General features: G+C 50.1%; 1 protein-coding gene and 1 pseudogene across 2 annotated transcripts in view; one reads left to right on the plus strand and one right to left on the minus strand.

The window, feature by feature from the left end:
• Positions 1-27,074, minus strand: part of LOC144124489 (uncharacterized) — a 1,136,493-nt gene that overhangs the window by 4,060 nt on the left and 1,105,359 nt on the right. The gene's annotated exons all lie outside the window — the stretch shown is intronic.
• LOC144126322 (uncharacterized) overlaps positions 25,717-27,074 on the plus strand; it is a 33,256-nt pseudogene continuing 31,898 nt past the window's right edge.

Raw genomic sequence — 27,074 nt, forward strand, 5'->3', positions numbered from 1 at the left:
GCCTCAAAGGGCTTGAGTGGCAGCGCCTGGCAGACAGCGAACGTTGGCAAAACAAAGGAAAATAGAGACGTTGCAATGAACTTTGCAAAAAAGAAAAAGGTCACCAAACATAGTGAAACAAATATATAACTATTACAACATCAAGAGAGATTACAGTAATTTGAAATTAATACAGTAAATAGATGAAATAACTACGGGGCAGGAAGCAGCGCGGAGACATACCGCAAAGTTTTTTTCAGGGTGTATTTAGTTTTCATGCGGAGTACAGTAGGTGGCAAGCTATTGAAACAGGCAGGTACATAGTAAAAACACTGAATGGAGTAAAAGGGTCAAAACAATCATCAAGATTAAATCTAACTTTATCGCAGCTTCCTTCTCACATTATGTTTCGTGTTCTTCTCAATATTATTTTACTTTTGAAACACAAATATATTTTTCAGCACAGGCCATGATGCATGAGGACATCGCGAGGTCACCTTATCTCACCACTTGAATGTAGAAAGAAAACCAGCGCAAAGGACGGAGACACAAAACAGGAACACAGGACGACGGTGGCAAGTTCCCCGCTTGAAGTTAATGGCCATGCATTTTTATGTCATTTCGCTCATTCATATTGGCAATGTGTAGAGAACATTCACAAATATTGCTGAAAAATTTGTGCAGACCTGAAAAAGTTTTAAACATCTTCCTCTTGAAGCATCTACGTCAAGAACTGCCCCGACATTATTGTATTGCATGAGTTGTATGATGCACGTCCACTAACAGAAATTTAGAGATAAATTTATTGGCTTGTACCTGTCACCGGTTGAAAACATGGTAGAAGAATTCTATTAGGACGCTATGATTCTTTAAAGCTAACAACTAACAGATGTTGGGATGCCCTTCACGGCGAGAAAATAGACACAATACTGGAATGTGGGTGCTGCGTGTATTTAATCTGCATTGTGCTACTCTGTTCCCGACTTCGTTCTTAATTTCTTGAAGCAACATTGCATAGTGGGCGAGTTGGTACTGCATCTTATAGGAACGAAACAGCGCAACTAAAACGAAGGACCAGAAAAAGAGATACACGAACAGGCGCTGACTTACAACTGAATGTTTTAATCGGAAAACCACATATAAATAATCTCTAATCGCTGCGCCACAGCCTCACGTCATCATCACACACTTACTAATCTATAAAGAAAGGAAAATGACAATTACTGAATCTTAAGCACCTACAGGCTCCAGCGTTGTTATCCCACAGATGGAAGATAGCGGAGAAGTTTGGTTGCAAGGTCCTGTTTTCTGCGCCAAATAAATTGAGCAAGGTTCCGGCGTCAGTGAAACGCAAGAAAGAAAATGGTAACGGCACAGAAGGGTGTGGAGTTCGTCATGGGATTCAATTTGTGGAGTGCAGAGTAGGAGTGGTGTAGAGGATTCCGTTGTCGTGTGGCCATTTCTACGTGGGCCTAACAGGCAGGTGCTTCAATGAACGCCTGTTGGAACACGCTAATTCTTTGGGAGGCTCTTGTTCGTCAAAGTTGGTTGCAAATTGCAAATCCTGCCTGTGCCCTCCGTACTTTGACAACACTGTTGTGCTGTATCGTCGTAAACAGCAACTAGCACCGAAAGTAGTAGAGGCTTATCATATCTTCACAGAAGGTGACTCGTGTGTGAGCAGCACTTCGATGGCCTTGTCTAAGCGTGAGATATGGCTGTTGGAACGACGTGGAAGCCTGTAGGTGCACTTCCGATTCAGCAATTGTTATTTTCCTTCCTTTGTAGGTTAGCAAGTTTGTGATCATGACGTGAGGCTGTGACGTAGTGATTAGAGATTATGTGTGGTTTTCCAATTAAAACAGTCAGATGTAAGTAAGCGCGTGTCCGTGTATCTCTTTTTCTGCTCCTTCGTTTTGGTTGGGCTGTTTCGTTCCTATAAGTTCCTTAAGTTCTTCCTGAGGAGTACTGATGGAAACTGCTTTCTCTTATTGATGCATGGAGTGGTTTTGGAAGGTTGATTCCAGGTATCGCAGCAAATTCTACATATTATTATTGCACAGGTTTTAAAGCGAATGTGTCTTTTGTATGTGTTGTAAGAAGCGTCGGAAAAGCAAGGGCATTGAAAACATATTATTTCTTTTGATCAAAAACATCTAAAATCAGTTTATTACATATTAAACCAGGTATTTTTATTATTTATTCAAACATTACCCCTCAGCCCGAAGGCGTTACAGCAAGGGGGTTACAATACAGAAAAAAATACACCTTCATTCACATAGGGCATTTGTGTTTCCGTTAACCGTTTCCACTCGCCACTTGATTTAACAAAGCAGGAATGTGCGTAGGTGCTGTCTTCGCCTGATATTCGCGAAATTTAAGACAGTGATCTATGCGTCTGGTAACAGTGTAGCTCTTTGAGATTGGTGTCTTTGTTTATGCCAGTTTTATTGTGGTAGACTGTATATAACAAAGTAAGCCTTAATCTTCATCGGCGGGAGGAAAGTAGTTCCCCCTTGAGTTCGCCTTTCATGGCACTTACGCGGTCTTTCTCTCTCAATCGACCAAAGACAATTGTGGTGCACGGTTTTGAATTTTTTCGGTGTGCTCAATGAGTTCGAAGGGTGCCAAACCGCACGACCGTATTCCAAATAATGTATATTGCAGCTCTGATAGGCACTTATTTTCAAATTGACAAGTGAACATCTCAAATTTCTTTGAATAAAATTCAGTACCCAACTGGCTGTACGCACGTATGTGCAGATCATGAAAAATCAGATGACAGAGTTACGCCCAAATATTTGTGCGCAGCCTCTTTGCATATGAGATCGTCATAAACCATATACCGGCAATCAATACGTTTTCCGTTTCGTTAAAGCAGGCGTAAACCTGCTTTTAATATTTAAATTCATCTTGCAAGTGGGCCAGCTGGTCTGAATAAATCCGTCAGGAACTTAATAAGTACGCATCTCAAATGAATGGAACTCCCAAGAAGAGAAAATTCATGGTATCTTAATCAGAAACTCGGAAGTGAATTTCAGCTCAGAAGCCAGGAGTTGTATTTGACGGCTGTGACTGATAACTGAGGTCTGTGAATTAAAATAGGAAATCTTCAGAGACTTCTGTGCGGTAGTGACGGACAGCAAAGCACTTCGCCCTTCTTGTTTCTCAAAAGATCATCGGCAAAAAGTTTACGCGCTTCTCACGGTGTTGTTTTTTGCCGCACATCACAAAGATTTTATTTTATAAGTGCTTATAACAACGGCCTTCTCAGAAGTGTACTGCATTGCAGAGCCGCCAGCATCTTTTGTATTCACCCGAAAACTGGTCGATAGTTCGTATAGGTTTACCTCCGAACTTGTCGAAGAGGAATAAAAACGAATGTTATATCGGTCTCCCAAACGATCCCGCGAGCTGCCAACGGGCACCCTGCTTAACGTGCTCTAAATTTCTTTTTTTCCAAGTGCCTTTTTTGCTAAATTTTCTATTTTCGCCAGCTTAATGTTCGGGTTAATTTATACTTGATTGCTCTAACCCTGCAACAACTCCTTTGGGTGCGGGCTCTCCCCACTTTTATTTTTCCATTTCTTTTTCGTAGGGCCCCAACCACGGGCAATTAAGGCGATTGCTACAGCGCACCACACGCCAAAGCTGATGAGGCTGCATGAGAAATTCATCTGCGTGTGGGCACAACATGCTGCTTTCTCCGTCATGCGAGGACCTTTACAGCGACATCAAAATTAGTAGGCTGTGGTGCAGTCTTTTGACGCCTTCGCACGTGTAGCACCGTCGCCACCTAGACTTCCAAAGATTACGCGCCCACGTGTATGCCGGAGCCGGTCTGCGCATGCGCGCGACGATAGCGGCACTCATGGTCTCGGTGCTTGTGCCGGAAGCCGCGCCGGCGAACACCGCTCGAAGATGTTCGGCTTCTACAGTTACTCCAAAGTACGACCCTTCAGGGTGCTATTTTCTTCACGATGTGAATTTTTTAAGCGAGCGCATTGGCCTGAGAGTGGGAGCGATCCGGCGTCATGCTCATGGAAATTTTTTAAAGCGAAAGCTTTACTGCTCCATTTGAGAGCTTGCTCGGCATGTGTTTCATAACCACGTGACGTCGCCGCGCCTTACCTGTGGCGAAATGAAAGGCGCATAACTGGCCCCCTGGGGCAGTCCCGCTTTAAGATACGTGGCGGTGGTGAGAAGAGAGATGTGGGTGGCATGCTTTGACCTGCCAACGTTGTAGCAGACAGGCGGCATTGCAGCAAGAGGCCGCAGCGTTCATTGCGTGAACAAACTTTCGCTATCAATCTTTAATTTAACTGCTGCCTGTCAAGGTAACGGGGTGGGCGCGCTGCCTATCCAGTGTGCCGAACGCGCTCAAGGTAACAGCCGCCAAGCCGCGGCTACTTGCGCGATACGCCATAGCTTTCGCTCTCTAACCAGACTTAGCAGCAGTTAAACTGGTTTATTTTTACAAAAATACTACCAAAACGTTTATTAAGTATCAGTGCTGCTACCTGTCGGCGAATAAAATAATTCTTCGAACTAGCCCTACTCACCTTAATCCCGACATAGTGCAAGAAGAGAAGCGACAAGATGGACTCGTCACGCGCCACAAATGGCAGTCTTCTTCTGACGAGCCTGGCTCGTCCAAATGCGCTGTAGGGGGGGGGGGGGGGGTTAAGCAGCAAGGGCTTGGTCGTACGTTAACTATGGAAAATACACCAAGAAAAATATTGCCGCGAACATTTGCAGTGTTTGTTTATTCTTCAAATCTGCCGCCCCACAACTTTATCGCTTTGCGACGCATGACGCGACTTGATTTATCTCAATTGATCCCAGCCTGGCATCCCTGATTCTACGTTGTTCCGGAATGTTCTAGTAACTTTGCACGCTTTATCTCGAAAGTTCGCTATCAGCTTTAAATTGAGCACGGCCGACAGCGCCGGGCATTCTGTTCGACGATCGCCGAGCACGCTTGTCGCTTCGCCGCCGCCGAGTGATTCAGTCCATTTTGGGTGAGTCAGCCCAATAAACAGTTTTCTTTAAGAAGACCTTTTGTCCGTCTTCATCGCTGCTTCGACTGCCGTCACCACTACGTGACATCTGGCGGAGGTGCGGGGTTGCCCTCCATGTTCCGGACGCCCGCTTCAATTCCTGAAGCCAGCCCTCAGCGCTTCACCCCCGAGTGTGAGCCAGCAGCTCAGCGAGCCAGCGGACGTCTCCAGGGAGAAGAGCCTGAGTTCGGGAAACTTCCGAACCGCACCAGACAGCGAAAAGACGCTGCTACGAGCACCGCAACCTCGCCGAAGATGTCGACACCGATCATACTGCAGCAGCCGCGGGTGCGCCAACTTTCAATGGATCCCTAGGCAAAGACCCGGAAGAACGGTTGGACGAATTTGAGCGCGTGGCGTCATTGAACAAGTGGGATGATGCAGCAAAAATCGGACACGTGTTTTTCTCATTGGATGGCTCCGCGCGTACGTGGTACGAAAATTATGAGTCGTCCCTTACGAGATGGGAGCAATTCAAGAGAGTACTACGAAAGGTATTCACCAGTGTCGTAAGGAAAGAAAGAGCCGAACGACTCCTCGAGTCCAGGATCCAGCTTCCGGATGAGCCCGTCCGCGGTTACGTCGAGGAGATGAAGCGCCTATTTCGCCGCGCCAACCTCGAGATGACCGAGGAAAAGAAAGTTCAGTTTTTAATGCGCGGCGTAAAAGGACAACTCTTTGGCATGCTTAACGGAATAATGGCGCGGATCAAGTGACAGGACCACAGGAGAGTACAAACACACACAAGCGCCAACTTACAACTTTGTGTGCGCTTGTGTGTGTTTGTACTCTCCTGCTGTCCTGTCACTTGATCTGCGCCATTATTCCGTTAAGCATGTCTGACCAACTTGCCCAATCCTTTACGCTTCTTAACTCTTTGGCAGCCTCGTCCGCCAGCCGCCAGAAACAGTCGAGGAATTCATGCAAGAAGCCTGCACGATTGAGAAGACCCTCGACGTCCGAGCTCGGCAGTACAATCGCCCTTCCTCTGCCTGTCCAATCCGTTCGGACAGGACGGCCACCACCAGCGACAGCTTGCGGGAAGTTATCCGCGAAATCGTCCGAGAGGAGCTACGCCGATTACTGCCATCCTCCCCAAAGCCACAAGCAGCGACTCTGATAGATGTGGTAGGGGAAGAAGTGCAACAGGCACTTGGCACCCCGACTGCCACAGAAACCTAGGCCATGACCTTCGCCGCTGCAGTAAGGACTCCTCAGCCCCAACTACAACCCCTGCTACCTGTCCGACATGAACAACTTGTTCCTGAATGCCACCTCCCTGCCCCCGGCCGCCCAACCTACGATCGACGCTCAAGGCCCAGGAAATGCGACGCCTGGAGGACTTACGACAACCGGCCGTTGTGCTTGCATTGCGGTGAGGCCGGCAATATTCTTCGTCACTGCCCGTACCGACGTATCGGTCTTCGAGGATTTGCCGTTAAAGCCCCACGAGCACGGTTCGGCGAACGTGCGCAGTAAATCGACGAGTACCTGCGTCGAGAGGAGTACACGCCGAACCGCCTTTCGCGCTCACCATCGCCGTCAACCTCGCGCTTTGCGTCGCCACGCCGCAACTACGCAGCCGCGGTACGAGGAAGGTCTCCGAGCCCCGTAGAGGAAACTAAAGACAGCAACCTCTGGAGGTGAGGTTGCTCACGAGCGAATCGCCGAGGATCCTCCATCGAATACGCCCCACGAAGACACTGCACCGACGCCGCACGCAATGACAACCCCGACCACGACGCAAACTGCCTTGAAAACGACGCCGCCACCCAGAAAAGCTTCGACCACACGCCCCACCCATGACTCGCATACGCGACGAATCCGTGAGCCGACACCGAGAGCGACATGCAATGCAAGAGCCAGGACCTCCGACTTAGAAGTGACTGTTGACGGCCGGAAAGTTACCGCTCTAGTCCACACAGGAGCCGATTACTCGGTGATGAAGGGAACATTCGCTGCGCATCTGAGAAGACTCACAACGGCTTGGTAAGCCCCACAAATTTGTACCGCAGGGGGCCACCTCATTACGCCATCAGGACGATGCACAGCGCGAGTGAATGTCAAAGGACATACCTATCCTGCGACCTTTGTTGTGCTATCGCAATGCTCCCGCGAAGTTATCTCGGGTATGGATTTCCTTAATGAACATTAGGCGATCATCAACCTGCGATCCAATCTGGTTACACTTTCGACGGACGAAGCCATCGATTGGATGAAAACTCGGAAAAATCACATTGACCTGAGTGTCCTGGAGGAAGAAGAGAGCGTCCCACCGCATTGAAGCGTTATCTTAACCTTAGGCGCCACGAAAGCCATTAACGCTGAAGCCATCATCGAGGGGAACATGCAGTTGCTTCTAGACCGAGGAATCAACCTCGCAAGAGGCATCGCACATTTGCGCAATGGCCAGGCCGAAGTACCGCTGACTAACATCCGCGAAGAATACCGGCACACTAACAGAGGAGCGACGATTGCATTCTTCGACGAAATATCCGACGTAAGAGAATCCGACGTAAGAGATACGACATGACACACCGTTTGTTAAGTGCTCAACAGGCGTGATCTATGCCATTCCCATGTCGTGTGGAAAGATCTATGTAGGCGAAACTGGCCGTTGCATCAATGAACGATTGGGGGAACATGCCCGAAATTTAAGTCAATTAAAAGATAAGTACGCAAATTTGGTTGCGCACGTAATTAAGTGCAGAGGATGCGTGGCTCGTTTGGCTGAGACTAGGATTCTAGGCAAGAGTGCCGACAAGACTGCGCGTGTTAGCCTGGAAGCCTACTATATCAAGAAATATGCAGACACTTGCATCAGCACTCCCTCGTTATCGCTTTTTGTAGCTGAAATAGACTTTTTGGAAGCAGCTAACGTTTTAGTGCTTGCTGATATTTTTATTGATTGTCCGCTCTCCTCCTTTTTCACTTCTGTTGCTCGCCTTTTTTAAGGCATGCCTCCGCTCAATAAAACTCAGTTGTCAGTCAGCGCTCGTGTTGTGTCTTGTCCTTCTTGTGTGATTGCTTGTTTTTGCGCGGCTCCGTTCCCTTGGTTAAAAAAAAAGAATCCTGCATCCTCTCAGACGCCTCCGCAGAAGATTCGCCTGACCAAGAGAACTCGCCCGCTTTCGACATTAACCTAGCGCTGCCCCGCAACAGACAAGGCCAGATCCGCAATCTGCTTCGAAGCTACAGTGAGTGTTTTTCGACATCGCCGAAGGTCCGACAAACGCCAACTTCCAAGCATCGCATTATAACGAGCCAACACGTCCGACCTCTCCGTCAAAGCCCCTACCGTGTGACCGCGAGAACGACAAGCCATCCGGGACCAAGTCGAAGAAATGCTTCGCGACGACGTCATCCAGCCTTCAAACAGCCCTTGGGCGGCACCGGTTGTTCTAGTGAGAAAGAAAGACGGTGCACTTCGATTCTGCGTTGATTACCTCCGCTTGAACAACATAACAAACAGGGACGTCTACTCCCTCTCCCGCATGGACGACACACTGGACCGCCTCTGCAACGTCAAACATTTCTCGTCGATGGACCTCAAGAGCGACTACTGGCGAATTGAGGTCGACGAAAGAGATCGCAAGATCGCGACGAAAGAGATCGCGCATTCATCACTCCGGATGGGCTGTTTAAGTTCAAGATGATGCCATTTGGTCTCTGTTCCGCACCAGCTATGTTTCAGCGTGTAATGGATATAGTGCTGGCAGGCCTGAAGTTGCAAATTTGTCTGGTATATTTAGACGACGTCGTTGTCTTCGCCTCGAACTTTGAAGAGCACCTCGAAAGACTTCGAACAGTACTAGACGCCATCAAGTCGTCTGGTCTAACCTTGAAGGCAGAGAAGTTCAACTTTGCCTAAGACGAGCTGCTGTTTCTAGGCTACATTGTTAGCAAGGAGGGAGTGCGCCCGGACCCGCAGAAAACAGCCGCTATTGAACAGTTTCCACCGCCGGCCGATAAGAAATCAGTGCGCAGATTTCTCGGACTGTGCGCATATTACCGACGATTTGTGAAAAATTTTTCGCGCGTCGCCGAGCCCCTGACCCAACTGACAAAAGCAGACGTGCCGTTTAAATAGGAAGCGCCGGACGCAGAAGCCTTCAAGGAACTTCAGCGTCGTTTACAGTCTCCAACGAACCTCACGCATTTTAATGAAAACGCCGATACTGAACTTCATACTGACGCAAGCAGCGTGGGCCTAGGTGCCGTTCTCGTTCAAAAAAGCGACGGGTGGGAGAAAGTCATCGCATACGCTAGCCGTTCCCTTTCCAAGGTCGAGGCTGACTATTCGACAACTAAGACGGAGTGCCTTGCCATCATCTGGGCTACGTCAAAATTCCGCCCCTACCTGTACGGACACCCGTTGAAGGTGGTCAGCTATCACCACGCGCTGTGCTGGCCGACTCGCTCGTTGGAGTCTGCGTCTCCAGGAGTTTGATGTCACCGTAATTTACAAGTCCGGACGCAAGCACTCTAACACCGATTGCCTCTCACAAGCCCCTGTAGATACACCGCCGCCGGGCGAAGATGAGGACGCCTTCCTGGGACCCATCAGCCCCAGCCCTTTTGCTCAGCAGCAACGCTCGGACATGGACCTAAAGCGCCTCATCGAGTACTTGGAAGGCAAGGTTTCTTCATCACCGCTTCATTCAAGCGAGGACTGTCTTCCTTATGTGTGCAGAATGAGGTCCTTGTGAAGAAGAACTTTGCAGCGAGAAAAACAGCCTACCTCATTGTTGTACCTGCTTGTCTCCGCGAAGATGTTCTACACACTTCACACGACGAGCCGACAGCTGGACGTCTCGGGTTTACTCGCACACTCCGACGCATTCAAGACAAGTATAACTGGCCCCGACTGTCTGCCGATGTCGCACAATATGTGAAAACTTGCCGAGATTGCCAGCGACGAAAGACCCCTTCATCACGACAAGCAGGATTTCTTAACACCATTGAACCTCCCTGAATGCCCTTTCAGCAGATCGGCATGGACTTGCTTGTCCATTTTCTAACGTCAACGTCTGGAAATAAGAGGATTATGATAGCAACCGACTACCTGACCCGCTATGCCGAGGCGAAAGCCCTACCGAACGGAACAGCAGCAGAAGTCGCCAAATTTTTCGTGGAGTGCATTCTTCTTCGATACGCCGCACCCGATGTGCTCATCACGGACAGAGTAACAGCATTCACGGCGGAACTAACGCAAGCCATCCTGCGTTACAGCCAAACCAGCCACCGGAGGAAAACTGCATACCATCCGCAGACCAACGGACTGACCGAGCGCCTGAACAAAACCATCGCCGATATGCTCGCCATCTATGTCGACGCCGAACACAAAACGTGGGATGTCATCCTGCCTTACGTCGTCTTCGCCTACAACACCGCAGTGCAGGAGACCACCCAGATGACGCCTTTTAGGCTCGTCCATGGCAGGGAGGCCACGACCACGCTAGACGCCATGCTGCCCAACGTTACAGAAGAAGAGAACGTCGACGTTGCCGCCTACCTTCAACGCGCAGAAGCAGCTCGAATCTCACCGACTGCCTTGCTAAGTGTTTCAACCTTTTCTTTTCTATCAATTATTACATTTTGACTAAATCATTAATATTTAATCACTCTCTTTATTATTATTCTTAAAATTTTAAAATCTAAACACTCATCCCTTTTCTGTACTTGACGAAAAATTCTCCGGTGTTATGCTCCCACGTGCTTTTCCTTTTTGTTAACTGCGTTCAGGTGAATAGCCACCCGATTCTTGGCCGATCCCCCAGTGTGGGTATGTGCCATCTTTTGATAGGCTAACAACAACAACAGCAGCTCGAAGGGTTGCCCGATTACGGATCAAAGATCAGCAGCGGTCCGACGCCAGACGTTACAGCCTACGAAGAAGCAACGCGGAATACAAGCCAGGAGACCAAGTCTTGGTTTGGCCGCCCATTCGCCGCCGTGGATTGAGTGAAAGGTTTTTGCACCGCTATTTCGGCCCGTACAAGGTTCTTCGTCGGCTAGGTGAACTAGATTAGGATGTCATCCCTGACGCAATGACTGCATCCCAGCGACGCCGCGCACGACCAGAAGTTGTCCATGTAGTCCGTCTGAAGCCGTATTATGCGCGCTAAATTTCCATACTCTATTTTCCCAAGATTCGTGTTATCTCTTACTAGTCGCATTATTTGTTTTATTGCATTGGGTCGATGCTTCATTGAGAGGGGAGTAATTCCGCGAACATTTGCAGCGTTTGTTTCATTCTTCAAATCTGCCACCACTCAACTTTATCGCTTTGTTTACGACGCAAGACGCGACTAGATTTATCTCGATTGGTCGCAGCTCCGGCAGCGATGATTCTACGTTGTTCCGGAATGTTCTAGTAACTTTGCACACTTTATCTCGAAAGTTCGCTATCAGAGTTAAATTGAGCACGGCCGACAGCGGCGGGCATTCTGTTCGACGACCGCCGAGCACGCTTGGTGCTTCGCCGCCGCCGAGTGATTCAGTCCTGGTTGGGTGTAAATCAGCCCAATAAACAGTTTTCTTTTAGAAGACCTTTTGTCCGCCTTCATCGCTGCTTCGACTGCCGTCGCCACTACGTGACAATATAGCGGTTTTTGGACCGTATTCATATTATTCACATGGGCGTTGTTACGTTTCGCCTACGACGCGCGGTATAGCCGGCGCGTTTGCAACGGACGCCGGGGCTTCGTTCAAAGTGACGGTCATTTTGGCCCGTTCAGTGCTGCCGCAACGCCTCCCGCCAAGCGCGTCCAGGCAGGTTTCAATGCCACGTGTCTTCGTGTGTGCGTGTGTGTGTGTGCATGTTGGTGCCCACGCTTGTCAAAGCGCGGCAGCCGGGGAGAGGAGCTCCCCAACTGGGAGGCGAGGAGGTCTGCCCGGCGCCGGCCCGGCGGACGCGTCACGTCAAGTCTCAACGTGTCCGTGCGTCGCCGTCTCGTGCGCCTCATCCCGAGCGGTTCCTTCTTGCCCTCGACTCCGAGGGTATAAAGGCAGCTGCGCCAGACGCCAAACAGAGACTTCGATTTCTTGCGTCGAGTAACGTGGTCGCCCTGACCGGCTGCTCTTTTGCGATGCTAGAATAAACAAGTTGTTCTGTTGGCAGTCGACGCATCCTTTGCCAGCACCTTCGGATGTTTCCAGCTGTGCCCCAGGCCGCCAGGCCAACGCTACCCTTGGGGCTTGCGACCCATTTGCAACAACTGGTGCCAGCAGTGAGATCGCGACAACGGAGGCCAGCAGCGAAGTTATGCGGTCAACTGTATGCTGAGCAGTACAACGACCATCCGGGAGCAGTGCAACGAGCCCTGTGTGATGACTGGTTGCCTGCAGCGGAACGACTGCGCTGAATTCTTGGCTGCGAGGTTTGGTGAGTGCGGGACTTTCTTCTTCTGAGTTTTGCCAGGCTTTTGTTAGTGTCAGAAACAGAGCTGGTAATTGTGGTTGTCGTTGCTGCCGGGTTAGTTTGCGGCAAGACAATAGTAGGCAGTAGAGAAAGCAGCATTCGGAGCAGCCATAGATTTGAAGTCGTTGCGCAAACCGAAATTGCTGGAGCTTGCTAGAGAGTTGGGTCTGGATGTCTCAGGCAAACTCAGAAAACCAGAACTGCTAAGGGCTATTCTTGAGTTGGAGGCTGAGGATGACGAGCTGTCGGAATGCCTTGAGACCATTGAGGAGAGGGAGCAAAAAGAGAAAGACGAGCGCGAACGTACAAAGCAAAAAGAGAAAGACGAGCGCGAATGTAACGAGCAAAAAGAGAAAGACGAGCGCGAATGTAAAGAGCAAAAAGATAAAGCGAAAGAAGAGCGCGACCGTCAACACGCTTTGGAAATGAAGCGTCTCGAGGTAGAGATGGAACGCGCTCGTAATGGAAGTCAGGCACACGGTGCAGGAGAACGAGTATCTTTCAAAATGACTGACCTGATGGGCCGTTTAAGCTTGGAGAGGACATTGGTTTGTTCCTGGTTAACTTTGAGCGAACGTGCGAGAAGCAGAGGTTCTCTCGGGAAACGTGGCCACAGCGCTTGCTCACTTTGTTACCCGGCGAGGCGGCGGACGTAGCCGCTCGCTTGAAGAGAGAGGAGGCAGAGGATTTCGACCAAGTGAAATTGAGTCTGCTAAAAAAGTACAGGCTGTCAGCGGAGGCGTTCCGTCGGAAGTTTCGGGAAAATGAAAAAGGCAGAAGTGAGTCATATACAGAGTTTGCCTACAGGCTTATGTCAAACATGCAGGAGTGGCTCAAAGAAGAGAAAGCGTTTGGTGACCACGAGAAAATTCTGCAGTGTTTCGGGCTGGAACAGTTTTCTAGTCGGTTACCTGAGAACGTGCGGTACTGGGTCTTGGATAGGCCAGACGTTAGTACAGTGGCTAAAGCCGCCGAGCTAGCCGAGGAGTTTGTGACGCGTCGGGCTCGCGGAGCTAAGGACGGTCAAAAGGGTGAATTTGGCTCCAAGTCTGAGAGGCCGAAGTTCACACCCATGAGAGCAAGGGGGGACACACGTAGTGCGGATGCGAGTGAACGCAGTCCGATCGAACGTAAGGAGACGGCGGCAGCCGAAGCCGAACGCAGAAAGCGGTTCGAGACGAGGCAAGCGCGCGTGTGTTATACGTGCCAGAAGCCGGGTCACATTTCGGCGCAGTGTCGAGAAACAAAAACAAAAGTCGTGTTTTTGTCATTATACAGCACTGACGAGAACATGAAGCTTCTCGAGCCTTACATGCGAGAATTCCTCGTGAACGGGAAAGAGTGCCGAGTGCTTCGTGATTCCGCAGCTACGATGGATGTAGTTCACCCCTCTTACGTAGAACCCGATATGTTCACGGGCGAGTGCGCATGGATCAAGCAAGCCGTGGAAGCTCATAACGTGTGTCTGCCCGTAGCAAAAGTGCTTATTGAAGGTCGGAGCAATTGAGACGGAGGCCGCAGTGTCATCTATGCTGCCCCCCCCCCCCCCAGTACCCGTACCTATTTTTAAACAGGTCCGATCACCTCCTGCGCGAGAAGGGGCTTTTGTTTGGTGAGGCTAGCGTTCAGGCCTTAACCAGATCGAGAGTTCGGGAGCTCGCTGCAAATGCGGTAGTTGCGGGGCCGACGTTGTCGAACAATGAGAAAGGGTCGGAGGCGCAGCAAGCTGATATTCAGAGCACGTCCGAACTGAATAAAATTGAGCCTGTAGCGTTGAAGGCACCAGGTACTGGAGAGGAAATGCCCGACACGGGAAAGTTAGAAGAGCTATCTGCAGATTTGCTCATCGCGCCTACGTCAGATGGACTTAATAGGTTGCTAAATGTCAGCCGGTCGGCTTTGATAGCCGAGCAAAAAAAGGATGGCAGCCTAGAAAACATGCGCTGCAATGTCAAGGAAGGTATCGCCAAGAAAAATGCTCGTTTTGTGGAAAGAGGTGGGGTCCTGTACCGGAAGTATCTAGACCGCAGAGGAGTGGATTTCGATCAGCTGATCGTGCCTCAGTGCTACCGTCAGGATCTGTTGCGCTTGTCGCATGGCGGTAGGTGGTCCGGACACCTAGGAGTTAAGAAGACTAAGGACCGTCTCTTGCAAGAGTACTATTGGCAGGTTCCACTTACAGAAGAGGCTAGTAGGTATGCGGCGTTCATTTCACCAACGGGAACATTCCGTCCTAAAGTTTTGAGTTTTGGTTTGAAGAACGCGCCATACTGCTTTTCAAGACTCATGGACAAAGTGTTGCGGGGACAGGAAGAATTCGCTTTACCGTGTTTAGACGACGTAGCGATATTCTCCGCATCCTGGTCTGAGCATATGACACACTTGCGGGCAGGGCTAACCCGCCTGCGCGAAGCGGGCTTGACAGTCAAGGCTCCCAAGTGCCAATTAGCACAGGCCGAGGTTGTCTACCTCGGTCACGTGATTGGACAGGGTCGTCGCCGCCCCTCTGAAATAAAGGTGGCCGCTGTGCGAGACTTCCCGCAACCGCGCACGAAGACCGATATTCGGTCGTTCTTAGGTGTCGCCGGCTACTATCAGAGGTACATCCCCAGGTACTCCGATATCGCGGCTCCCCTGACGGATGCTCTAAGAAAAACAGAGCCCCAAACAGTCGTCTGGGTCGAGACAAAGGAAAGAGCTTTTAGCGCCCTAAAGAGCGCCCTAACAAGCGAGCCTGTGCTACGATCGCCAGACTACACAAAAGTGTTCGTTGTTCAGTGCGATGCTAGTGAGCGAGGCATGGGCCTTGTACTGTGCCAACGGGAAAATGGAGAAGTGGAACACCCCGTCCTGTATGCTAGTCGTAAGCTGACCTGTCGTGAGCAGGCGTACAGCGCCACCGAGAAAGAGTGTGCGTATCTCGTGTGGGCCGTTCAGAAATTGTCATGCTACCTAGCCGGCTCGAGGTTTATCATTGAGACGGATCACTGCCATCTCCAATGGCTGCAGACCATCTCTCCCAAAAATGGCCGCCTCCTGCGCTGGAGCCTCGCTTTGCAACAATATTCCTTTGAGGTGCGTTACAAAAAAGGGAGTCTCAACGGTAACGCCGATGGCTTAAGTCGAGGCCCCTAACGTAGGAATCCGCCTCAAAGTTGTTTGTTACTGATGTTTTCTTCCTGAGGCAGGGTTTTTAACATATTGCTTTTGTTTAGTGTTTCAAAGTGATGACGTGCTTTCTAGTGCAATTTTCCCATTTGTGGACGCGTTCTGAGTGCTGCTTGACTACTGTAAGGAAGAGTAGGCAGTAGTATAAAAGAGGAAAGAGCCTGCCAGAGCTTAGTGAGGGTTATCTCGTGCTTGCTGACTGAGCGGTTGCGTTTCGGCGTAGTTCTAACGCTTGCTGGGAACGAGAACAAAAATGGCAACTCTCCCGAAGTCACTTTGCAGTGTCCTGTGTGAACCTGAACCTGAGAACGAGGCCTTCTCTGTGCGCTGCGCTCAAGCAACGCCGAGGGACGACTGACTTCGATTACGAGCATCATCGAGCGACATCCCTCCGGACAGCGGATGCAGTCCCCTGACCATCGGGATCTCCTTCTCCCGGCGGGGCTGTCTGTTACGTTTCGCCTACGACGCGCGGTATAGCCGGCGCGGATGCAACGGACGCCGGGGCTTCGTTCAAAGTGGCGGTCATTTTGGCCCGTTCAGTGCTGCCGCAACGCCTCCCGCCAAGCGCGTCCAGGCAGGTTTCAATGCCACGTGTCTTCGTGTGCGCGTGTGTGCATGTTGGTGCCCACGCTTGTCAAAGCGCGGCAGCCGGGGAGAGGAGCTCCCCAACTGGGAGGCGAGGAGGTCTGCCCGGCGCCGGCCCGGCGGACGCGTCACGTCAAGTCTCAACGTGTCCGTGCGTCGCCGTCTCGTGCGCCTCATCCCGAGCCGTTCCTTCTTGCCCTTGACTCCGAGAGTATAAAGGCAGCTGCCCCGGACGCCAAAGAGAGACTTCGATTTCTTCCGTCGGGTAACGTGGTCGCCCTGACCGGCTGCTCTTTTTTGATGCTAGAATAAACAAGTTGTTCTGTTGGCAGTCGACTCATCCTTTGCCAGGACCTTCGGATGTTTCCAGCTGTGCCCCAGGCCGCCAGGCCAACGCTACCCTTGGGGCTTGCGACCCATTTGCAACAGCGTCGAGACGCTTTTCAGCTGGGAGTGTTAAGCTGCTACTTGATTACGGGTCTACCCATTCGAAGCATATTACACATGACACTGCGGCGCTCAGGTTGGTGTTTGTCGCGGCGAAGTTATTCGTTCACAGCAGGGCGATTTGTTTCCAGGAATATGTTTCTAGGCTAAAGAACGGAAATATTCTTCAGCCAAGCTATTTCAAGAGCATACGATAAATTGTAGAAAAAGAGCGCTGCGCGCCGCCTTCCGAGAGCAGGCTAGGGCTAAACAGCGAAAGGACAAGCGACCAATAGCATTAACCTACGAACTTTGGTTGTCACATTATTAAAAAAGAAAACGTGGCCAGCAGGTAGAGCGCGGAAGTGGCGTTCTCGGCTCCTATTCAGTAATCTAGAATCTGTAACTTTATTAAGAATAAAGCAACAAATTTGGTTCCGGGAATAAAAATGTATCGGGTCAAAAATGGGAATTTGTGTATACCGTGCAAAATTAACGCGGTTTATCGAATACCGTTGTCTTGCAGAAGAGTGCACGTGGGTCAAACTGCCTAGTCTGTTAATTATTGCACGATTAAGACTGCACGACAGGCGTTTATGAAATGGTAGGTGTTGCAAATGGGTCGCAAGCCCCAAGGGTAGCGTTGGCCTGGCGGCCTGGGGCACAGCTGGAAACATCCGAAGGTCCTGGCAAAGGATGAGTCGACTGCCAACAGAACAACTTGTTTATTCTAGCATCGCAAAAGAGCAGCCGGTCAGGGCGACCACATTACTCGACGGAAGAAATCGAAGTCTCTGTTTGGCGTCCGGGGCAGCTGCCTTTATACCCTCGGAGTCGAGGGCAAGAAGGAACGGCACGGGATGAGGCGCACGAGACGGCGACGCACGGACATGTTGAAACGTGACGTGACGCGTCCGCCGGGCCGGCGCCGGTCAGACCTCCTCGCCTCCCAGTTGGGGAGTTCCTCTCCCCGGCTGCCGCGCTTTGACAAGCGTGGGCAGCAACATGCACACACACACACGCACACACGAAGACACGTGGCATTGAAACCTGCCTGGACGCGCTTGGCGGGAGGCGTTGCGGCAGCACTGAACGGGCCAAAATGACCGCCACTTTGAACGAAGCCCCGGCATCCGTTGCATCCGCGCCGGCTATACCGCGCGTCGTAGGCGAAACGTAACAGACCGCCCATCCGGGATAAGGAGATCCCTATGATCAGGGGACTGCATCCGCTGTCCGGAGGGATGTCGCTCGATGATGCTCGTAATCGAAATCGGTCGTTCCTCGGCGTTGCTTAAGCGCAGCGCACAGAGAACGCCTCGTTCTCAGGTTCAGGTTCACACAGGACACTGCAAAGTGACTTCGGGAGAGTTGCCATTTTTGTTCTCGTTCCCAGCAAGCGTTAGAACTACGCCGAAACGCAACAGCTCAGTCAGCAAGCACGAGATAACCCTCACTAAGCTCTGCCAGGCTCTTTTCCCTTTTATACTACTGCCTAGTTCCTTACAGTAGTCAAGCAGCACTCAGAACGCGTCCACAAATGAGAAAATTGCACTAGAAAGCACGTCATCACTTTGAAACACTAAACAAAAGCAATATGTTAAAAATCCTGCCTCAGGAAGAAAACATCAGTAACAAACAACTTTGAGGAGGATTCCTACGTAAGGGGCCTCGACTTAAGCCATCGGCGTTACCGTTGAGACTCCCCTTTTTGTAACGCACCTCAAAGGAATATTGTTGCAAAGCGAGGCTCCAGCGCAGGAGGCGGCCATTTTTGGGAGAGATGGTCTGCAGCCATTGGAGAGGGCAGTGATCCGTCTCAATGATAAACCTCGAGCCGGCTAGGTAGCATGACAATTTCTGAACGGCCCACACGAGACACGCACACTCTTTCTCTGTGGCCCTGTACGCCTGCTCACGACAGGTCAGCTTACGACTAGCATACAGGACGGGGTGTTCCACTTCTCCATTTTCCCGTTGGCACAGTACAACGCCCATGCCTCGCTCACTAGCATCGCACTGAACAACGAACCCATTTGTGTAGTCTGGCGATCGTAGCACAGGCTGGCTTGTTAGGGCGCTCTTTAGGGCGCTAAAAGCTCTTTCCTTTGTCTCGCCCCAGACGACTGTTTGGGGCTCTGTTTTTCTTAGAGCATCCGTTAGGGGAGCCACGATATCGGAGTACCTGGGGATGTACCTCTGATAGTAGCCGGCGACACCTAAGAACAACCGAATATCGGTCTTCGTGCGGGGTTGCGGGAAATCTCGCACAGCGGCCACCTTTATTTCAGAGGGGCGGCGAGGACCCTGTCCAATCACGTGACCGAGGTCGACAACCTCGGCCTGTGCTAATTGGCACTTGGGAGCCTTGACTGTCAAGCCCGCTTCGCGCAGGCGGGTTAGCACTGCCCGCAAGTGTGCTATATGCTCAGACCAGGATGCGGAGAATATCGCTACGTCGTCTAAATACGGTAAAGCGAATTCTTCCTGTCCCCGCAACACTTTGTCCATGAGGCTTGAAAAGCAGTATGGCGCGTTCTTCAAACCAAAACTCAAAACTTTAGGACGGAATGTTCCATATGGTGAAATGAACGCCGCATACCTACTAGCCTCTTCTGTAAGTGGAACCTGCCAATAACCCCTGACAAAATCTAGGGTGGAAATAAACTGAGCGCTACTAACTTCCTCAAGGCGCTCCTCGATGTTAAGGATCGGATAAATTTGATCCTTAGTGATGGAATTAAGCCTGCGGTAGTCGACGCAAGGACGAGGTTCCTTGCCCGGTACCTCAACTAAAATCAAAGGGGAGGTATAATCACTCTCACCCGCCTCAATAACACCGAGCTGTAGCATTTTTTTTTTTACCTCAGCCTCCATAATATCGCGCTGGCGGGGTGACACCCGGTACGCCTTGGATCGTACTGGCTCTGGGGAGGTAAGTTCTATTTCATGAGTAAGGACAAAAGTCCTACCAGGCCTCTCAAAGAACTGACCTTGAAACTCTTGTAAGAGTTGGTGCAGTTCGGTTTTCTGCTCAGGCGACAGCGGTGCTTTACCGATTAAGTCACTAATGACCTGATCGGTGTCTCCCCTGTTCGTCACTGAGCCTAGTCCCGGAAGCTCGAACGGAAACTCTTCGGGAACGTTTACCATCATACACACCACTGCTTCCCGTTGTCTATAGGGTTTGAGCAGATTACAGTGGTAAACCTGCTGTGCTTTCCGTTTTCCTGGCAGACTCACCACGTAGTTAACGTCCGACAGTTTTTGAACAATCCGTGCTGGGCCCTCCCACTGCATGTTGAGTTTGTTTTTTAGCGATGTGCGCAATATCATTACCTCATCGCCCACCTCAAAACGACGGGCCCTGGCTGTCCGATCATAATAAACCTTGGCCCTCTGCTGGGCCTTTGCCATTGCTTCACCTGACAACTCCTGTGCCCTTCTTAAGCGTTCGAGGAGCCTAAGCAGATACTCGACCACGACTGGGTCATCGCCCCTGCATCCCACGAGTCTCGAAGCATGCGAAGCGGAGACCGCAGCGAGCGACCGTACACCAGCTCAGCTGGCGAAAACCCCGTAGCCGCATGCGGCGCGGTCCTTAATGTAAACATCACCCCAGGCAGACACAGCTCCCAATCACTTTGTTGTTCAAAACACAATGCTCTCAACACGCGCTTCATGACGGAGTGGAGCTTCTCAACGGAATTCAACTGTGGGTGGTACACTGAGCTGTGTAACAGCTTTACCCCACACCTTTCGAGAAAGGCTGTCGTCAAAGCGCTAGTAAACACTGTGCCCTGATCTGACTGGATTTCCGCAGGAAATCCAACTCGCGCAAATATGGACAGTAGTGCATTGACTATCTCAACTGAGCTGAGTTCTTTAAGCGGCACTGCTTCAGGGAACTTTGTCGCTAGGCAGATCACAGTCAAAATGTGTCTGTACCCCGTGGCTGTTACCGGCAGAGGTCCCACTGTATCCATAACGAGCCGTCTAAAAGGCTCCGTAATGATAGGTACCAACTTCAACGGCGCCCTCGATTTGTCACCTGGTTTGCCAACCCGCTGACAGGTGTCACATGTCCTCACAAAGTGTTCTGCGTCACGAAAACACCCTGGCCATTAGTACTCTTGCAAGAGACGGTCCATAGTCTTCTTAACTCCTAGGTGTCCGGACCACGACCGCCATGCGACAAGCGCAACAGATCCTGACGGTAGCACTGAGGCACGATCAGCTGACCGAACTCCACTCCCCTGCGGTCTAGATACTTCCGGTACAGGACCCCACCTCTTTCCACAAAAAGAGCATTTTCTTGGCGATACCTTCCTTGACATTGCAGCGCATGTTTTCTAGGCTGCCATCCTTTTTTTGCTCGGCTATCAAAGCCGACCGGCTGACTTTTAGCAACCTGTTAAGTCCATCTGACGTAGGCGCGATGAGCAAATCTGCAGATAGCTCTTCTAACTTTCCCGTGTCGGGCATTTCCTCTCCAGTACCTGGTGCCTTCAACGCTACAGGCTCAATTTTATTCAGTTCGGACGTGCTCTGAATATCAGCTTGCTGCGCCTCCGACCCTTTCTCATTGTTCGACAACGTCGGCCCCGCAACTACCGCATTTGCAGCGAGCTCCCGAACTCTCGATCTGGTTAAGGCCTGAACGCTAGCCTCACCAAACAAAAGCCCCTTCTCGCGCAGGAGGTGATCGGACCTGTTTAAAAATAGGTACGGGTACTGGGGGGGGGGGGGGGGCAGCATAGATGACACTGCGGCCTCCGTCTCAATTGCTCCGACCTTCAATAAGCACTTTTGCTACGGGCAGACACACGTTATGAGCTTCCACGGCTTGCTTGATCCATGCGCACTCGCCCGTGAACATATCGGGTTCTACGTAAGAGGGGTGAACTACATCCATTGTAGCTGCGGAATCACGAAGCACTCGGCACTCTTTCCCGTTCACGAGGAAGTCTCGCATGTAAGGCTCGAGAAGCTTCATGTTCTCGTCAGTGCTGCATAATGACAAAAACACGACTTTTGTTTTTGTTTCGGGACACTGCGCCGAAAAGTGACCCGGCGTCCTGCGCCATTTCCTTTCCTCCCAAAACCAATTATTATTATTATTATTTGTCTGGCACGTATAACACACGCGCGCTTGCCTCGTCTCGAACCGCTTTCTGCGTTCGGCTTCGGCTGCCGCAGTCTCCTTACGTTCGGTCGGACTGCTTTCACTCGCATCCGCACTACGTGTGTCCCCCCTTGCTCTCATGGGTGTGAACTTCGCCCTCCCTGACTTGGAGCCAAATTCACCCTTTTGACCGTCCTTAGCTCCGCGAGCCCGACGCGTCACAAACTCCTCGGCTAGCTCGGCGGCTTTAGCCACTGTACTAACGTCTGTCCTATCCAAGACCCAGTACCGCACGTTCTCAGGTAACCGACTATAAAACTGTTCCAGCCCGAAACACTGCAAAATTTTCTCGTGGTCACCAAACGCTTTCTCTTCTTTGAGCCACTCCTGCATGTTTGACATAAGCCTGGAGGCAAACTCTGTATATGACTCACTTCTGCCTTTTTAATTTTCCCGAAACTTCCGACGGAACGCCTCCGCTGACAGCCTGTACTTTTTTAGCAGACTCGATTTCACTTGGTCGAAATCCTCTGCCTCCTCCCTCTTCAAGCGAGCGACCACGTCGGCCGCCTCGCCGGGTAACAAAGTGAGCAAGCGCTGTGGCCACGTTTCCCGAGAGAACCCCTGCTTCTCGCACGTTCGCTCAAAGTTAACCAGGAACAAACCAATGTCCTCTCCAAGCTTAAACGGCCGCATCAGGTCAGTCATTTTGAACGATTCTCGTTCTCCTGCACCGTGTGCCTGACTTCCATTACGAGCGCGTTCCATCTCTAACTCGAGACGCTTCATTTCCAAAGCGTGTTAACGGTCGCGCTCTTCTTTCTCTTTATCTTTTTGCTCTTTACGTTCGCGCTCGTCTTTCTCTTTTTGCTCTTTACGTTCGCGCTCGTCTTTCTCTTTTTGCTCCCTCTCCTCAATGGTCTCAAGGCATTCCGACAGCTCGTCATCCTCAGCCTCCAACTCAAGAATAGCCCTTAGCAGTTCTGGTTTTCTGAGTTTGTCTGAGACATCCAGACCCAACTCTCTAGCAAGCTCCAGCAATTTCGATTTGCGCAACGACTTCAAATCCATGGCTGCTCCGAATGCTTCTTTCTCTACTGCCTACTATTGTCTTGCCGCAAACTAACCCGGCAGCAACGACTACCACAATTACCAGCTCTGTTTCTGACACTAACAAAAGCCTGGCAAAACTAAGAAGAAGAAAGTACCGCACTCACCAAACCTCGCAGCCAAGAATTCAGCGCAGTCGTTCCGCTGCAGGCAACCAGTCATCACACAGGGCTCGTTGCACTGCTCCCGGATGGTCGTTGTGCTGCTCAGCATACAGTTGACCGCATATCTTCGCTGCTGGCCTCCGTTGTCGCAATCTCACCGCTGGCAACCAGTTGTTGCAAATGGGTTGCAAGCCCCAAGGGTAGCGTTGGCCTGGCGGCCTGGGGCACAGCTGGAAACATCCGAAGGTCCTGGCTAAGGATGAGTCGACTGCCAACAGAACAACTTGTTTATTCTAGCATCGCAAAAGAGCAGCCGGTCAGGGTGACCGAAGTGGAGAAACGGGCGACGAAGACACGTGGCATTGAAACCTGCCTGGACGCGCTTGGCGGGAGGCGTTGCGGCAGCACTGAACGGGCCAAAATGACCGCCACTTTGAACGAAGCCCCGGCGTCCGTTGCATCCGCGCCGGCTATACCGCGCGTCGTAGGCGAAACGTAACATAGGGGATCCAACTTCGTTGTGCATTGTAAGCGACGTGAATGTTGCTATTCATATCACTCGGATAGACACATTTCAGTTGAGTGATTGCAGATAAATCGGGAATTCATCTAGACTAGATTATAACTTGCGACTAGGGGACAATTGTTTGAGCGAGCCGTCCACCGCGTTGAATATCAGCGAGAAATTTTTTCTTGATCATGGCAGTTTTCAGAGGCCCTGATGACATATGGCTTTCGGTAAGCATAGAGGGGTTTTTACCTAAGTCTTTGCAGAATTTTTAAATAAAAAATAGGCTTTTTCAGTTGAGTGCCTCAAGTTTTTCCGGCCTCATCGTCGGAATCGGTGATGTATTCTTGTTCAACGAATGGGACACGCCATGCATAGGTACATATCAGCCACCAGGCGCAAGCATTTAAATAAATCCTCGGATCAACCAGTCATCAGTGGTAGCGGCAGCACCGCGGCGACAATGTCGCTTACACATGCTTGGCTTACCTTACAAGTGAGTTACTGCAATCAGATAACAAATTTTTGTTCAAAAAATCTTTTCTTAGTGGTGCTGTCGCTCCCATGTGTGGAATTCTTTTGTGTGTTATGGTCCCGTCTTGTTCTTCTGCTTTCTGGAGATGTGGAAACCAATCCAGGTTGGACTACAGCTCATTCTAAAATGACAAATTCAGTTGGAAGCTAGACTGATAAAATCGAAAATAAGCTTGAAACGCCTACGGAACACTGCAAAAAAGTTTCGAGCCTTCACTCTAGCTAAGAACTGCTACTCCCACAATGGGCGCAAAAGAACCTCTCTACTCCTGCTGGTCTCATTCTACTCCCTCTACATACGAGGAGGAGTGAAAGGGTCTGTTCACTCCTCCGCACAAAAGAGAGTTACGGCCTTTCCACTCCTGCATACCCTGAGAGAAGAGTTCAGTGCTTGTTTTACTCCTCCACCAATTGAATTAATAAATGAAATGATAAAGTCCATGCACTTACACAGGCGGCGCAAAAATATTGCATATCGAAACAAGCAACCCGTATTATTTTCTTCTTCCGCTAAGAAGAATATACAGCAAGACAATTTGCTGTGAGCGCTCATCATGCATTCTTTCAAACTTGCGTTGGTGCTATATCTTTATTTTCGCGGAAGAACATACCATATACGTACTTGAACTGCAGACTAACACATCTGACCGGCTTTAGGATCTCTCATTAGATGCAAAAACTTTGGGAAATAAGTACTTGCTTCTTTAGTCATTAAGTCCACCTCGAAATGCGGAAAGACAGCGAACTATACAACGCTCTATGTAAAGTAAGCCCACGCCTGATGCTTGATGAGTGCATGCACTTAGAACGTCATTTTTATTGAAAGGGAAGAGCGCAAATCGGAGCAAATTAATGCGCCGAAAACATGCAGATTTTTGTTTCGCATGAGTCGGATATGATGGCCGCAAGTTGGATATATGCGCAGCTGATCTTGCTAGGGGCATGTACTTTGTGTCGAAAAACTCGCATTTCTGACACCGACACAGCCGCCAGTTTGAACGGAATGTGATAGAATAACAAGCCTACAAAGAAGAAACAACTTCTGTCTTGCTTGTATCTGGCCTGGGCCAAATGGCCATGGACGCGTTTGAAAGCTTTTCTGTAATTATACATCTTTATTCACGCCCTTTATTTCTGCGGCAGTTTAGAGCTGTGTCTGACAACGGTTGTTAGCCTGCTCCTTTTTCTGTTTCTTTCCTCCGTTTAATTATACCGCATTAAACATAATAGAACCAGTCATTGTTGTATCTGCTCTGCGCCTTTGCGTTTTGGCTGCTTCTGCATTTGTCACGGCGGCATCCATCATGCTGAATTGCATACGAAACTGCCTTCCGCTCATTCAAACTTGATAACTAAGGATTCAATACCTCATAGCTGTGTTAATTTTACAAAATGTTTAGTCAATATTTTCAACATAAGTTTAGTAATTCGGAATGCGTCATAACTTTAAGAGTTTCCCGTTCTGCGCAGCGTAACTGCGGCCCTGCTTGTTTAACTTTGATGCCGCGTAGTTTGGCGCGCGCATGAGAGCACGTTTTTCCCGCTATCTACGCTGAACCTTTACTGGGAGCCCTACCGATAACGTTGTTCTGGCGGCGACTGGCTCGGCCATGACTATCAGATGCCTGATAAGCCGCGGGCGTTCGATGTTTTTGATTTCTGTGTGTGGCACTAAAAGAGGTGACCCGCAAATGGCTTTCAAGGCGCATTCGTCGTCGCAGTCCGTGGATGACAATGCGATCATCCAGGTAAGATTTTTCGTCTTTGTTTCACAACTGAAAGTTCTAAATACGCGCGAAAGTGCATTGTGCATTCGCGTGTATTTTGAAAACTAAATTTTGCAGCCTTAGGTTCCTGTAAATGGAACCTTAACATTGCCGCCAGAGAACCTGGCGCGATAACAAAGCGCACATTTATTTGCGAAGTATTGGTTCGGTATACCGCAACCAGTACGCGTCACTGTTTGGGAGGACCTCGAGAAATTTCGGATTGTGCAAGGTAGCTTTTTTTTAAATCCAAGTATTCTCCAATCGCTTTTTCTAGCCCGTATTCACCGGCCGCTTCCATTCTGAAGTGTTGGTGGTACAAGACTACACAGAAGTTGCGTTTGTGCATAAAGCACCTGAATTTTTGTTTGTGCAGCTCTATGAGCAAATCTCGTTGTCATAAATATAAATATGTACAGAGCAGCAAAAACGTGGAGGAGCCATTTGTTCTGCAAGTGCATTAATCACAGTTCCTTCCAAAGAATTATTCTTGTGCATAAACTTTGAGATGAGTAAACGAGTAATGCTATGTACGCTACGGAGTGCGCCGACAACGGACTTGGCTATGTGCGCTACCCCAGGTAGCACATGACAGCGGGCCAATATTTGAAAGCCATTGGCAAAACGTGGCCCTAAGTAGGCCCAGAGTTGCCAATGAGGATCTGATATTGCCAGTGCCATCAAAAAATCATGGCTATGATGGGCCATGTTAGCCAGAGTTCTCCCAGTCTTTGCCAGAATTGGCTAAGCCATTTTCAAAGCCTGGCTATCATGGGCCATGTTAGCCAGAGTTCTCCCACTCTTTGCCAGAATTGGCTAAGCCATTTTCGAAACCTGGCTATCATGGGCCATGTTAGACAGAGTTATCCCACTCTCTGCCAGAATTCGCTAAGCCATTTTCGAAACCTGGCAATATTGGCATTGGCTTCCCCCCCCCTTATCCAGTGTTAAAAGTATACTGGCTGCAGGTGTTGGTGAACATTTCACCATCCATTATACTGGGCAGAAGATTGATTTTAAAATTTACTATTTATAGTAGTTTATAATTTTCGAACGCGCTAAAACTCGTTTGAGCTCCTGGGCTGCGCTTGGGCGTGTTCAATAATTTGAAGTTTTATTAATCTTTTTCTTATCGAACACTTTCGCGGTATATGTGTGGAGTTGGATAAACAACGAATATTTTCCGACTGCGCAGTCGGAGATAGAGGCATAGTTACGGCGAAAAAACTCAAAAGAACCGAAATAAGCTGTCAGCAGAACGCGCCGGCCAGAGGGAGCTCTCG

The sequence above is a fragment of the Amblyomma americanum genome, chromosome 3 (assembly GCF_052857255.1).
Source record: "Amblyomma americanum isolate KBUSLIRL-KWMA chromosome 3, ASM5285725v1, whole genome shotgun sequence".
NCBI classification, from domain to species: Eukaryota; Metazoa; Arthropoda; class Arachnida; order Ixodida; family Ixodidae; genus Amblyomma; species Amblyomma americanum.